We start from the raw sequence: 14,323 nt of genomic DNA on the forward strand, positions 1-14,323 counted from the left end.
ATGGCGCTTGTTCGCCAGGTAAGGCACCACCCCATATACGAAGCTGTTGTTGGCTTTAGAAGGAGAGTGACTTTAGGAGGAAAGTGATTCTTGAAGGAGAGTGACTTGTGTTTCGCAGTGGCTTTAGAAGCCATTGCGAGTAATTTAAAATGCATTTTAACACGTGTGAGGCTTTCGCGACCAATATTGTTCATAATCAACGATTTTTGGGTGTTAGATCGCGTTATTTATAAATGTGTCGTAACCCTCCACCACCCGACACGGCCAATCAGTAAAAAAGTGTCACGTTGACAAAAGACAAATAGTTCACTGCTTTAGCCCACCGGTGTGTTGAAGCGCGAAACCACAACATTTACAATTTTTGAGTAGCACGACGTTTCGCTGGTAATTGCATCCAGCATCATCGGGCAATTCGCCAGAATGGTGAGGCTCTGCTGTGTCTCCCGTTCTTATTGTGGTCGTGGGGCGAGTCAAAATAAAGGCATGGTTTGGGCTGAGCGTGAGCGGTAGTGCATAGGAAGACGTTTACAAGGAAAAATAAAAACCCGTATCAGAATAAACACTTTTAAAGAATGTAATAAAGTACACGACCAAAATTAATAGCTGGATGGACGAGGAGATGTGTATGCAGATAGGATTAAAGCTTTGCATGGAGATGGCTTTTTGAAGGGGAGATCTTGAACTTAATATCTCCCACATTTCCATTGTTTTTACTGCACAGTATTTTATATTGTGCAGCGTGCAAATACAATTTAAATAAATAAACTGTATTCTTGATTTATAATGTATTGCCTTTTTGCACAATGGGTTATATAACATAGACCTAGATATGTTTTTCTTTAATTTACTTGATTTGTGAAATAAAATCCATGAGATGAAAAACAATATCCCACGTGAATTATGTCTTTGGCAAACGTTAATAATGCTAGCGTCATGATAAAATTGTTAAACAAAACATAGATTAAATATGTACTATCCCAGTCGAATGTCTTTCTTAATAACGAACACCACACTGGCAAAACATGGCCTTATGTAAGTTAATTCTCTCTGGACGTACACTCCTTTTACATGTGTTTGTATCATTATCTAAAACGTATGTGTGTCAGCATGTATCTCCTTCCAGCATGTGTCTACCATATATTTGTTTTATGTACTCAACTGGCGAGCAGTTATTATCAGGCCACTGAAATTGTACCAGGAAGATAAAAGCATTTTTTGAGAAGGGTTTTTTATTTAAGTCTTTATCAGTACCAAATGGCCAATGATGGCGTGACTATAATATTATTATCATACTTATTTTTCCCAGGAAATCCCCACTGAGTCTCAAGGCTCTTATTCTAAGAGGGTCCTGTCAAATGTATGCAGTGGTGGGGGGGCAATGTTGGTGCCATGTGGAATTCCAGGAAGTTTTTAGGTATTGTGATGTTTTCGACAATACCTATTACGATATAGGGGTTTTGTTTTTTTGGAATCTACAGGAGGAAACTAGGCGAGAAAACGTACAAGCGTCACGCGGAAAGGTGCCCCGATCGGGAATCGAACGCACAGCTCTCTTTCTGTGAGCGACCAAGTGTCACCACGACACCACGTGGCTGCCCTGAATTGCTTTTGTGCAAATGTGAAAGTGTATATTTATTTTTAAAGTGAATTCAGAATTTAAGCGAGGCACTCAGTGGCGTTGTAAACTACATATTCAGCTTGGCGGGGTTGTGGCAATCGTTCACGTGGGAGCCCCCAATATTTGATTTACGCAATTTGCGTAATCTAAACGTTACTGCTCTAATTAAATTAAAATAAAACGTGGAACTGCAATGAAGGCATTTTTCATTTTAAAAATATTCAAACCGCGTTTTTTTGTTCTTTTACACTCCATAATAGAAGTTGTTGGGTTAGATCGCGTAAATACACTGTTGTTGAATACATATTTCATGGTGCTTGTCAAGGGGAGGCACACAACTCGTAGATTTGGCCACCAGTGGCGGGGGGGGGGGGAAGGCACCCCCTGCCCCCCCTGAGTGATGCTACTGAAGGCACGCCAACTGGCCGGAGAGCCGACCAACTACTTGGTGATCCCTGTCATCTCAGTGACCTGTCTCATCGGGCAGCTGGAGGTGACGAAATGCGATGGCAAGAAAAGCGCAAAGGACCGAGGAACGACGGAGGCGCGGCGTCGAATTCGCTTGGGCTTAACAAGGCAGCTCGTGCAAGCCGCAAATCAAGTGCTGGTGCGTTGCCTGGAAATGCTGGCCATTACCGCACCGTTCAGAGCTCAAAATAATTGTCAAGATGTTATTGCTCGGAGAACGGCATAAGCCTGCTAAACGCGCACAGCTTAAGCCAATCCCACCCATCACTGTCTGGGCTCCCCAGAAACCCGCACCCAAAGGAAATGATCGAATTTACTCCGAGCTTGTGTTTATTTTTATTTTTTTAATTGAAAAGTGAGAACATGCATCTACAGTATTTCAAACACCGCTGGATGTCTCTTTATATATAAAAAATTAGTTTTTTTCCCCGTTAGGGTTTTGGACAAGGGTCTTCATCACACCAGTATCCCAGTGGGGGGGGGACGTTTTCCTACGAACAAGTTGGCGAGAGAGTCCGTTAAGCGAGCCTCCGCTCTGGCAGGGCATTCAACGTCGCAGAGAAACGCGCTCGCGAGCGCGCAAACACTCGCAAACGCACACACAGAGGGACACACGCGTTAGGTACTGGCAGCAGCACAACGAGTTATATTAGACGATAACTAATTCACTTTTTGTCGGGTCCAAAATTCCCTCGTTGATCTCGAGCAGGAACGCTCCAAGGCTGGACATTGACTGTAAATTTCATGGTGAGTGGTTTACGAGCTTTGCAAAAGATAAAGGTGCAGCCCAGCAACTGCCTCCGTCACTGCTGGTGGAAGGGCCTCCACTTAGAGCCGTGCTCTTCACTGATTTTCAGAGGGGGTTGGAGGGGGGTGGGGGCGGTGCACTTTCCCTAATAAGACAGCATCAGTGTGAGAGCTGCCACACATTTAAAACCATTGGGGTTTAACAGCAGCATAAAGTGGGGCGTTTTCACACATTTGGATATTGCCTGAGGGGGGGGGGGGCGCATTAAAGGCCACCAGGGGCCGGGCCGTCAGTATCCCGAGGGCCTTGCAATGAAGAACGCTGGTTTAGAGGGAGTTGAAGAGGTCGCTTCTGGGAGATATAGTTGACCTTCTCTTGCACGCTGTTTCCCGCTTCAGCTTTATTTCGTTTGAACCAGTTGAGAACTCAGGACACCTGCGTGGAGTCTCATTTGCAAGAGTGACGACTGTCCAGACATCTTGGAGGGAGGTCGGCGTGCCCACACTTTAACCCACCACCCAACCACCTGCAGCTTCACACAACTACCTGTTTATGCTGGAACACGGACGGAGGCGGTGGGTTTATATTTATTTATGTATTAAACTTGCCCCATTCTTTAAACCGCCGCTCCGGCGAGATGGGAATCGAACCGGCGACACCGGATTGCAGGTCCAGTGAAGGAAACCATTACCACTAAATTAAAGTGTTTTCATTTTGCCACGTTAGGCCCACTGAGCTATATCGCTTTTTTTTTCAGAAGCGATCTGACCACAAATGCCCGTTGATTCTAATTGTGGAAGGAAAAACCGGAGGACCCAGGAAATAAATCCACGCAACCTCCAAATATACAGGCGTCACGGTCGGAATTGAACCCATGCACTGGTGGGGGGGGGTGGCACGTGCCCCCCCAGATCAAAATCCCGAATATCGATCGAATCAGTGGGGTTTATTAGTAATATATCGGCATTTTGCGACCCCCACTGCCACTGTGTAGCATATTATTACGTGCCAGGGACTCTGAGATGATAGGACAATAGTCCATAATTGGCAATAAGTAACGGCAAAGCAGTTATAAGTGACTCAGAATGGTGCGCAGTGGCGTATACAGTGCACGACTTCCCTGAAGTCAAACACCTTCAGCGAGCGCGATGCCGATCACACACGGTTCGAATTCGACCCTCGATCGATGGCTGTGCCATCGCCGCACACGCGTCGAATAAAAAGCAAGGGACAAGACCTAACTTACTAACAACTCCTCTATCATTTTTCATTGCTGGAGGTGTTGCCCCCCCCCCCTGTTTGAAAATCCTGGCTCCGCCATTGAACCCATGCACCTCCTGCATACGAGGCGAGGTAGTTAACATCTCGCCATCCGTGGCGCCCCTGTGGCAGGCATCAGGAGTCGTTTTTCTAGCTTCCCTGACGGAAACGTGAAGTCTGCTCGGACGGGGGGAAGCGAAGACGACTGAAGACGGACGTTGACGTTTCCTGCTCATATCAGTCAGTGTCCCATCATCTCCCCGTGGCTCGTGGCCTGGCTCCTGTGGCACACTGGCCGTTATCGGTTTCCGAGGAATGCGAAGGCAGAGATTTTGTTGCAAGTGAAGGCGTAGGCGAAAAGGGGGGGGGAGTGGGTAGGGGGGGTTAAGGCAATATGACAGGAATTCGCCAACGCACAGGGCAGCAGTTTGTTCTCCCTGACTCCGGATTGCCACGCAGCAGCCCGCTCTGTCAATGCAACTGTGGCAATGAACTTTCATTCCCGAGCACAGAATGCGAGGAAAACAACGTCGTTTCCCGGTGCCATTAAATGCGTACGCGCTGTCAGGTCGCGCGTCGCGATAAGTTGACGAGAAATAAGATCAGGAAACACACACACACGCACACACTCTCACATAGACAGAGAATTCCCCGTACAGCCCCCGTCGGTTTGTCGGGACAAGTGGTGTTTTTTTTGCGAGCACCGCTTAGTGACGGTGGCGTGAGCAGCAACCCACGCCCGTCCGCCGACGTCTCCCCCAGTGGCGCTGGTCACGAGTCGACGAAGGGGGCGAACCCGCCTTCTGGTTCGGATCGATGTCGCTGGCGTTCGTCGCGGAGCGGGAATTGAACTCGGGCGGGCAGGTTTGTGGCGAGGCGAGCTCGCCGCTGCGTTTCCGCTTCCTCGTCACTGACACGCGCGCGCGCGCGCACACGCCGGCGACACACTGGCACACATTTATAAAGACAAAAAAAACAAAGATCCCCCGTACAGCCTTCACATACCGTTGGGGCAAGTGTTGTTAGCGAGCACCCTATGAAGGCCAGAACGGCACACGAGGGGGGTGGGTGGCCAACACCACGCCCAGCCGCCAATGTTTTTACGCACCGCACCAGGTAGTCATTTGAGGCTGAGTCGACCTAGGGGAGGCCCAGGACCGGTTCAGATAATCGTCACTGATGTTGGCCGTGAGCGGGATGCGAACTAGCTTCGCCAGGTTCGTAGCGCAGCGTGCTAGCCGCTACACTACCACTCCACACTGTCACACACAGACACACACCAGCACACAGAACGACAAACACAAAGACAAATATCCCCATTAGCCTTAACAGGCTGTTGGGGCAAGTGTAATTATCACAAACACACACCAGCATATACACAGAGACACGTACACACAGACAAAAATAATAACACAGACCTCCCCCGTCGTGTTGTTCGCAAGCAGAGACACATACCAGTAACGCATTGCCACACAGATACACACGGACATTGGCAAAGAGCCCCCGTATAGCCTTTACTAGATTGTTGGGGCAAGTGCTGTTAGCGAGCACCTATGAAGCCCAGCACGGCACACGAGGGAGTGGGTGGCCAGCACCACGCCCGGACACAAAGACACACACACACACACGCGCACAGGTATTGGATGACTTTGGTATTTGCTACGAAATTTCTCGGCGCTGATCACGAGCTTTATGCTCGACATTAACGGTGGTTCCCGGCTGAGCAAATCTGCCAGTGTTTGCTGGCAAACACGGGGGGCTGTCTGGACAATGCGATCCCTTAATAGCAACCTTGCCCCAGGTGAGACATCTGGTTCCGTCGGGGAGGGCTCCTCTCTACCTCCCCAGACGGCATCCTCCACAGCCGGATGTGTTACTCAGCAGTACGATCATTTACACTCTCAAAAAATTCCAAAACCGGGGGGGTGGGTGGGTGGGTGGGGGAAGATGTTAAGCAGCCTTTTGTCTCGTTGGATGGTGAAGTGTGTTGTTCTTTGTCTTCATCCCCCCCGCCGCTCCACCACCACCATCCCCGCCTCGAGGTCTCCTTGCGGTGGTATGCCTCTCGTGCTCAGGTGTGCAGCTAGAGTCGAATTGCAAAATGCCTTCCTCCTTCTTTGGCCTCGGGAGAAACACTTGGCGGCGGGACAAGAATGAGGGGCTGTTTTTTGGGGTGGTTTTTTTTTTTGCGGTAGGAATCGTGTTTTCTCTGCGCCGCGCTGATGGGGGTACGGCTCTTCTTGTCTGGCTGCGAGGGATGCAGCTTGCGTCTTGGAATCTCTGTGCGTGGTTGATTATACACGTGCATTGAGATCTGTTTTGATGATTTTGCTGCGACAAATGTCCACGCGATGAGCCGCTTTGTTGAGCTATTATTTGTGATCGCCAGGTCGCTTCAGAAAGATACGTTAATACCTCAGTGCGCTTTACCCGGTAAGATAAAAAAAACATTATTTCGTTTTCGATTTAAAGCTTTCGTGACTGCAGGGATTCATCTTCTTGGTTCTTTCGGTAAAGTCACGTAGAAGGGAAGTAATAAAATAATACAAATAAAACATAATGAGAATTATTTTATTATGTTTTATTTTTATTATTTTATTACTTCCCTTCTATGTGACTTTACCGAAAGAACCAGGAAGAGTATTTCTTTTATTTGTACATTTAACTGATTTGTTCACTTTTCCTATATTGTGCACCCCTATCACGTGTTTGTATTGTTTGTTGTTGCAACGTTCTGACCCGTCCCTAACTGGACATCTGTGATAAAGAGTTTTATAGCTCATCGGATTCCTGCTGCAGTATAAATACATATTCTGATTCGGATTTTGAAAAAAAAGGAATGAATGAGCATTTTTCGATTTTCGATATATTTTGTCGTCTTTCCCCCACAATGTTGTTTGTTTAACACGCGATTAGGAATTCGCAGTCGATGTTACGATTCGTGATCGATTTTTTTCGGTTAGGCAACGGACGTCGTATGGTCTGGCACAAAACAAATATAGTTCAACCAAAATTCAACCACATCGTTTATGCGGTCTAGCCCAATACTTGAATACGTTTGACATCGATTGTACTATTGGTGTAGTTTTAAAAAAAGGTTAATGAACACAGCTGCAGCGCTAATGTTCCCCAGCTACCTGGCCACCTCGATAATTTGATTTAAATACGTAAAACAAATAAACATCATGTGTCTTCCAATATTCTCCAAATTGTAAGATTCCGTGAAAAGTAAAACACACACCCCCAAAAAAAAAAAATGGTGCTCGGTGTCAACAAAGTGATACAGATCTGGTCACAGACGCAGACACCGATTGGATGTTAAGATGCTCCCCCTAAACGTTGTCTTTATAACGCAGCAAGGGTGGGCAGGGAGGGGGAGACGTGATTCGTATAATCCAGATAATACAACAAATGGCGCGTGGGCATTATCGTTCGCAAATGTTGTTTTCTTTTGATTAAATAAACAGAGGTGTATCGATTGTATGGAGGGTCGATTCTTTTTGGCTTTGGGATCCAAAATATGTTTTGTCCCTGGGTGACATTTGTCATGGCTGACTTCAGTGGCTCCTCTTTTAAATTTTGTAATAAATAAAAACAACTACTTTCCACGGTGAAGAATGAAACCTGGTTTATGTCACAACCCCACAGAGGGAACAATGTTCGCTGGGTGGGCATGCAACAATGCGTGAGTTTATCGATTTCAATTTGATTTCTACTCTCGATAAGGTGCCACAATGTTGCATTGTGGCACCTTGTAGCGCTTAAAGTGGCTGCAAGGGGGTCGCGTGAAACTATTGCAAACAACGAGTACATTGAAAACATAATCGATTCCTACACCGTTCGATTTCTGAGGTGTACGTGAGCTTAGATACCATTTAGGAATCGATGCATCGTTGTATTCCACGGGTGTCTTTGTGTTTGACGTGTCCAAGGCGTAAGAGTATTCCCAGCCAAGAGGACGTCACTCATCGAGGACACATTCTGCACAACAGCACACAAAGCCCTTGAGGTGGCCACCAGCTCGCACTCGTCACTTTATAATGTTGTCATTCGGGCGGCACGAGCGCAACGAGGCAGGGTTTTTTTTAAATCTTCGTCAGGAATCATTAGCACGGTGTGGCAAGCGGAAAAAACCCCGTAGGCGACGTGTTTATCAATGTTCCAAAAACGATTTGTCTACCCTCTGCATGTTTTCTCGTGCCCACTATATCATCCATCCAAACATTTTAAATGGCATTGACGTGCGCTGCGATGTTTTGAAACTCCCATGGGCGCTTGTGTGTGTGTGTGTGGGACTCTTGAGCAAAGCCGTTACCGCAAGTTTAGCATTCACCGCAATGAATTACAGATGCTGACGCGTATTAGAAGCGGCGAGTGGAGGCGAAGCGTTAAGCGAAGCAGTGTGCCAGCTCCTCGCCTCGCTCTCCCATCCGTGGATTAGCGTTGAAGAATCCCGCGTGCCCTTCCCTAGCAGCGTGCGGGGGGGGGTGAGGAAGTGGGGTGGGAATGAGGGGGGTGGGCGAGAGAGGGGGGATGAGGGAGGGAGTGGACGAGGAAGGGGGGTGAGGACGAGGGGGGGGTGCTGAGGGAGGGGGGTGCGGTGAGGGAGGGGGTGGGGATGAGGGAGATGAGGAAGGGGGGTGGGGACGAGGGGGGGGACGAGGGGGGGGACGAGGGAGGGGGGGACGAGGGGGGGGCGTTGGGGGGGCGAGGGGGGGTGAGGGAGGGGGTGGGGATGAGGGAGATGAGGAAGGGGGGTGGGGACGAGAGGGGGGGACGAAAGGGGGGGACGAGGGAGGGGGGGGGGGCGAGGGGGGGTGCTGGTCTCCGACCAAAATCTCCTGGAATGTGCCCCATCCCGCTGGATTTTGGAAGCTCAGCAGGTTACGAGCCTGGCTATTGCTGGATATCGCCTATACAGACAGGTGCCTTCCAGCAGGCGTTGTGGGCAGTCAAAGCAAGAACAACAACAACAGTAATCGCAGCAATACAACGAAAAAGAACAACCCGATACTCCATGGCAAGTAATTGCTTAACATTGTGTGCGCTGAACACACACGCACCTTTGTGTGTGTGTGATGCCTTATCGCTCTCTGGAGATCTCTGCGTGAACGGCAGGGCTCGTCTGACTCAAGTTCCTTTCCCACCCTCTATGATATTGCACGGGGAAGGCGTGAAGCCTTCGGGGGATTTAAAATCAATTGTGCTTAAGGTAGTAGTTTTTTTTTTTATAAACCATTGAAGTGTAGAAGAAACTTCACCCCGTCCCCGTAGGACGGTCTGATTCCAATCTGCTAACCCCTACCTTGACCGAGTACGCAGCCGACCGCGCTAATCGGAGGCGCGGAGGGAAAGACAAGACGTATTCTTAGGTTTTTTCGGTAAAGTCACGTAGGTAAAAAAATAAAATTAATAAAAATAATTTTATTTTACACTATGGGAACCTCATTTGCCAGTAAAAAATATGATAATTGGTTCTTTACCCTTCTATCTGGCAACAAAACTGACACCTTTTTACAAGGAGTCATGTTTGCATAGACCGCAATACCTGCAGTCATAATACAAACAAAGAACATAACTCTGATAATGTGCACTGTCCTTAAAGTTGATTGAAGCTGTCTCGGGTGTGGATCAATCAACTTTAAGGACAGTGCACATTATCAGAGTTATGTTCTTTGTTTGTATTATGACTGCAGGTATTGCGGTCTATGCAAACATGACTCCTTGTAAAAAGGTGTCAGTTTTGTTGCCAGATAGAAGGGTAAAGAACCAATTATCATTTTTTTATTTATTTATTTTTTATTTCATTATTTTTTTACCTACGTGACTTTACCCAAAAAAAACCTAAGAATATGAATCCTTGCAGTCACGAAAGCTTCAAATCTAGAAAGACAAGACGCTCCAATGGCTTCCTAACATGGGAAGGGAAGAGCGTTCCAGACGGCCGCAGAAGCGCGTCTGAAAGCGCCGCGCGATGCGGTGACCGCCGTCTTTGCTCGGTGGCGAGCAGCCAAACGCCGCCGCTGCTGCTGCTGCTGCTGAGACCACTATCGGAGATCGCGCGATGATTTACGTTCCTTGACGAGGTCAGCAAGGTAATCGCCAGCTCACACCCTGCTCTTCTTGATTTGCCTCGGAGTTGACTCTTGATAAAAGTTTCCCACCACCGTCTCCAATCTTGAGTTTCGTGTTAATTGCATCGTACGACGGGACCTGCTGCTTTCTTGAAGTCACCACGCAGCTTCCTGTAGTTCTACTTCGTGGCAATTTCCCCCAACATCCATCCTTGTGTAGCAAGCCCTCATCCCTCTGACAATATGCCCACGACAGATCTCTCCCTGCATTCTCTGAATTAGTCCAATTAGACGTCTCTCCTTGTCAACCCACTCTATATTCCGTCCACTCTGTATTCTCTCCTCGTGAACCCACTCCATATTCTTTGAACTTTCCTCATTCTCTTTTTTTTACGATCAGAGGAAACAAGAATATGCTCGGTGTAGTCGACACTTCGCTTCGTTCATCATTTCGTTTTTTTTATGCTTTGCTTTATGTAAACCCCCCCCCCCCCTTCTTTTTAAATGAATGATTTCACGAAAGATTTCACGCTCTGCTCTCCTTAGCCCTTCCCTCTCTCTCTACCCCCCCTCTCTCTCTACCCCCTCTCTCCCTACTCCATGTCTATGTTCCCGCTATGTTTTCTATGTAATATTTGTAATATTAATATTCTCTAATACGTTCTGTCCACTTGGTTTTCTCCATTGTTGTTGACTCCGTGCCCACGTCTCGACTATTTTCAGTCTTCTCTTCATTTCTGAGCATCCACGTCTCCGCCGATTTGTAAAACTCTACCAGGCTCCACTCCGGGGCCTTTACGAGTATTCTTATGAATTCCCCGCTTGTCTGCCTTATTGGGGGGCTGTCCTGCTTGCGGAGTGTGTGCGTGTTTGCATTTTTTTGCGCGTGTGACTGATGCGCATGCATATACGATATATCTGAGTGTGTGTGTGTGCAATGCGAGGGAGTGTGTGCGTGTGTATGTGTGTATGTTTGAACGTATGTGTATGTACGTGGAGAGCGGTAGTGTAGCGGTTAGCGAGCCGCGCTACGAATCCGGCGAACCAAGGTCGATTCCCGCTCACGGACAACACCCAGTGACGATTATTTGAATCGGTCCTGGGCCTCCTCTAGGTCGACTCAATTGAGTACGCGGTGTGGTGTGTAAACATCACCACTGGGGAGACAAAGGCGGCCGGGCGTGGTGTTGGCCAGCCACCCTCTCGTGTGCTGTTCCGGCCATCATAGGTGCTCGCTAACAGCACTTGCCCCAAACGTATGTGAATGCTATATGGAGGATATTCTTAGGGTTTTTCGGTAAAGTCACGTAGGTAAAAAATTTAAATTAATAAAAGTATTTTACTTTTCTTAAATTTTGTTTTTATTTAAATTAATAAAAGTATTTTACTTTTATTAATTTAACATTTTTACCTACGTGACATTAATAAAAGTAAAATACTTTTATTAATTTAAAATACTTTTAAATTAATAAAAGTCAAATACTTTTATTAATTTATTTTTTTTACCTACGTGACTTTACCGAAAAAACCTAAGAATATGAATCCTTGCAGTCGCGAAAGCTTCAAATCTAGAATTATATGGAGGATATTTGTCTGTGCATATGAATGGCCGTGGTTCTGGCCACATACTCCCCCCGCCCCCCCCCCCCTGTGTCCCGCGCCGGCCGTAATGAATGTTTGCTCACCGAACTTGCCCCGACATTCTGTTGAAGGCTAAGTAGGCAGGGATGTGGGGGGGGGGGTCTTTGCCTTTGTATGTGGGAATGCCACTTCCCCCCAGAGCAATCCTGATCTGCTTTCAGCAATCTGCCCTCCTCTGTCAGAATACCCCACATATGATTGATTCCTCTCACCTGCTTTAGCTGTTGGCTATTCAGATTTTTTTTATCTGCTTCCACCTCTGCTCGTGATGATCGCGACTTGCATTGTTTTATCTTTGCGTGTTAAAGCACTGCAGGAGCAATTCGTTTCTCTTAGCCGCTATGAATCGGGGGAGGGGGGGAGAACCGATTTCACGGATTTCTAAATATTCCGCGAGATTTATCCGCGAATTTATTTCACTCATCCGTGGGAGCAATTCGCGACAATCGCGGATAATTGGAGAAGTTTGCCTGCTCCACTCCAAATCGCTCGCAAACTAAAAATCACGTGGCCAGGTGGAAGCCGTTCCGGATTGATTTATGGGATAAGTCGCGGGTGACGGTGGATAAGTGGAACTTTAGGGCCGCAGTTAAAACGAATTTTCACGGATCCTAAAGGTCTGACAGATAAAAGAGGTCGGAGGGGGGGTAATAGGATAATGAAAAATAATACTAATACTTTCCTTTTAGAAAGCGTCATTCATGCCAATAACATACCATAACTCTGTAAATGAATTATACATACGGAATAAATCCTGTATACAGCCACTACCAAGCAAATTAAAACCCTGCTATCAAGCAAAATCTAAAATGAATACACACCTTCTATGGCACCAAAACAAAAAGGCACGTGCAACAAAACAAGTTATAACAATAACAAAAAACAAACAAAAAAAATCCATTGGATAGGAGGAGTTGCGTATGGAACATTCGCGACAAATGTTGGGTTGTGGAGAAGGGAACGGTGTGGTTGGCAAATCGGTCATTTGTTTAACCGGTGGAACAATTTCCCAAGATGCCGTCAGCCACGTTGGAGGCTTCGCACGTGACACTCCGTCACGGAACAGATAAACCCACGTTTAGTTTTTTTTGCGCGGCATTATCGGAACAGGCTGGCGCATTTCATTTCAGACTGCCAGACGCGGCCGCTTGCGTACACTCGGTCACTACACGACTAACCCCCTTCCCTCCCCACTACGCACATCACAGGTCCTGCAGTGTGTCTTGATGTGCACCGGGGGATGAAAAGAACAGTGGAATGTCAGTGCAAAAGATGAGTGTGTGCAGCATTGAAAGAGTACAGGTAGGATGAGCCTTTTTGCAATGGTCATCATTTTCAGCCCGTTCTGGAGCAGTTATTTTTGTACTGATATATTTATATATTTGATTCGTTGCTCTGTCGTAACATCGGTCTCTTGAGTTCTCGGTCGAACAAAATAAGCGTGGAAACTTACGACAAGCGGGCGGAATAACACTTCTGACGCCACTGAAGCGGCCGGTTTTTCGGCGAGCGATTTCTAGATTTCTATCTTCTTCTGCCGTACGGCACGCTATTGCCGCGGGGGCTCTAAAGGACACCCTAGGAGCGAGAGTTGAAAAATTCCAGAAAATTACTACGCGAAATAATACACAGATGAACGTCGGTCTCCACGTGCCCTGCAGGTCCTGGGGGTTTATGCGGGCAACATGCTTCCCCATGGCGGTCAGCGAGCGTGCTTGAGGAGGGTCATGGGACCAGTTAACATATCACGTTCGTTGTTTGGACCTGAACCAGGGGCTGTTGGCGTGAGTTGTTGTTTTGTTGAGCTGGAGACCGGGAGATCGATGAACGATCGATGTTTGGTCGCCGCGTTGATGGCATTCGTCGTTTTGAAGCTTTCGTGACTGCAGGGATTCATCTTCTTGGTTCTTTCGGTAAAGTCACGTAGAATGGAAATAATAAAATAATAAAAATAAAACATATTTTATTATTTCCATTCTACGTAAAGTCACGTAGAATGGAAATAATAAAATAATAAAAATAAAACATATTTTATCGTTTTATTTTTATAATAAAAATAAAACATATTTTATAATGTTTTATTTTTATTATTTTATTATTTCCATTCTACGTGACTTTACCGAAAGAACCAAGAAGAGACATTCGTCGTGTTTTCCTCGACCTCAGAGAGTGGGAAGGCTGCCGTCATATTCCGCACTCCGCTGTTGCTGGCTTGAGCACCCGAATGTGTCATCGTAGCTGTTGCTCTGAATCTCCGTCAACCGTACGACAGAGGGAGATATCAATTGCCATCGATGGTCAGAACTGCTGTTTGTGTTTAGTTTGTTGTATTTCCCCCACACCTCCTCATCGCACGGTTGGCTACTTACGGTGCGAAACAGTTCACCCATACATGGCATGGGGGGTCCTTCGCCCATTAGCGAATTGACAAAGGGCAGTAAAGTATGATCATTACTACTACTGTATTTAAAAAGTGAAAATAATATTAGTGTTATTATTCATATTTTCTATTCT

Source organism: Lampetra planeri, chromosome 28 (assembly GCF_965212315.1).
Source record: "Lampetra planeri chromosome 28, kcLamPlan1.2.h2, whole genome shotgun sequence".
Lineage (NCBI taxonomy): Eukaryota > Metazoa > Chordata > Hyperoartia > Petromyzontiformes > Petromyzontidae > Lampetra > Lampetra planeri.